Raw genomic sequence first — 2,388 nt, forward strand, 5'->3', positions numbered from 1 at the left:
TGTTGGCCATTTGTGTGTCATGTTTTGAAAAATGTCTGTCCATGTCCTCTGCCCATTTTTTTTTATGAGACAAAGTCTCACTCTTTGCCCTGGATAGAGTGCAGTGGCCTCATCATATCTTACTGAAAACTCAAACTCCTGAGCTCAAGCCATCCTTTTGCCTCAATCTCCCCAGTAGCTGGAATTAGTGTGCACCATCAAGCCTGGCCAATTTTTCTCTTTGTAGTAGAGACATGGTCTTGCTCTTGCTCAGGCTGGTCTCAAACACCTGAGCTCAAGCAACCCTCCAGCATGGGTTGCTCAAACAACCTCAACCACCCAGCATGCTAGGATTATAAGGCTGAGCCACTGCCCTGGCCCCTTTGCCCACTTTTTACTGGGGTTTGTTGTTTTGTTGTTGTTGTTGTTGTTATTGACTTGTTTGAGTTTTTTGTAGTTTATATGCTTATTTATTTATTCATGTTTAATCCTATCCACTCTCATTTATCTTTTTGATAAATTATACACTGTTTCAAATTGGTTTAGGATAATATAGCCCAAACAACATTATTGTAGATAAAGAAAGAAAACTATACTGAACAAAAAATCTCTCTAATTTAGAGAAAGGTGTACAGAAAAACGTTCTATTTGTAGGAACACAAAAAAGATGTTATTTTTATTTTATGGCCCCCAAACAAGCTAATTTTATACATCATAATCATCAAGGTTCTAGCTGAAACTTTATAAACATAGGCGCTATATTTGATATATTTTGATGTCATAAAGCTAAATTATCAATATGGTTTTACATGACTGTAATTTCTTCCTCTCCTGGCAGCCAAAAAGGGTGTTTTCTTACTATTTACTCTCTCCTTGCTTCTAAGAAAAATGAATTATTTTATTTTGAGCTACTTTGACATTTTGTTATTTATAGGAGTTGATGTTTGTAGCAAAATATGAACATAATTTCTTTATTTTACTATATAAATATTAAAGAAGCCTACTGCAAGGTATGAAGCATGAACAGTCTTAGATTTTAGAAAATATGTAGCAATATATACAAAAAGAAAACTAAGCTATTATGGTAATTTTGCCACCATTAATCTGGCCAAAATCTTTAAAAATTTTGTAATGGAAAATATTATGCATCTCTATGAGGAAGCTGTTGTTTTATAGGAAAATTAACATTGGACTTCAAATCAAGAGATCTAAATGTGGGTTCCAATTCTGTGTAAAGCAGCAATGAAAATTTGAGCAAGATGGTAAGGCGAATTCAAATCTGTTTTCTAATTTGTAAAATAAGGAAATTGATAAGTATTCATACCTGTATCATACATAAAATTATTGTATGTATTTAACTGAAAGAATATATATGGAATTTTTAAACATCTTTATAATGAACAGCTTTTTAAGCACTCACAGTGTAATTTACACATGACCTCCTCATCTGAGGCTACACTAATACGAGGAATAATCTTTGATTTATAACTGTAGCTACTACCTCTAGATAATACTACCTATTTCTCTGTTACTCTAGGCAATCCAAAATATTTCAGGGACCATCAAAATGGTATAACCAAAGTACTATTTTGGTTTTAGCCTTTTTACTCATTTAAAAAGAGATGTACTTGAAAAATTATCATTTCTGATTTTAACAAAAGAGAGAAGATTAAGGATTGGAAAGAGAAAATGCAGGTAAGTGTGTGTTATGGATCAAATTATGTTCCCTGCAAAAAAATTCATATATTGAAGTCCTAACTCAAGATACATTAGAATGTTATGGTATTTTGAGATAGAGTCTTTATAGAGGTAAACAAGTTAAAATGAGGTCATTAGGGTTAGTCCTAATCAGTTATGACTGGTGTCATTATGAGGAAGGGAAAATTTGGGCACAGAGGCATCCATAAAGGAGAACACCATGTGAAAATTATAGTTATACTGCTACGAGTCCAGGAATTATCAGAAGCTAGTTATAGGGTTCAAAGCAGAGTCTTCCCTAGTGGCTTCAGAGGGAGCATGGCTCTTCTGACACCTTGATCTTGGACTTCTTGCCTCCAGGATTCATAGGCAATAAATCCTCTTAACACATCCCCAACTATCTAATCCTAAATTCTATGTGTGAGACCATATCACACCATACTCACTGCCACTTTCATAACATCAACTACAAACTTGGATCTTCTTGATTATTGTAATAATATTCTAAATGGTTTGTGCCTTCAGCCTTCAAACCTACACATTTTGATTAGAATCACAGTTCTGAAGTACAAATCTGTGACTTTTCTGTTTAAAAGTCTTCGAAGACTTTTCTATGTCATGAAAATTAGAGAGTAAGTCCATTCTAAAACAATGTCTGCCTCGGGCCAAGATAGATTAATAGACAAACCAGATTTATTTTCCTGGATAAAA

Source organism: Propithecus coquereli, unplaced genomic scaffold, assembly GCF_000956105.1.
Source record: "Propithecus coquereli isolate 6110/MARCELLA unplaced genomic scaffold, Pcoq_1.0 Scaffold2, whole genome shotgun sequence".
NCBI lineage: Eukaryota > Metazoa > Chordata > Mammalia > Primates > Indriidae > Propithecus > Propithecus coquereli.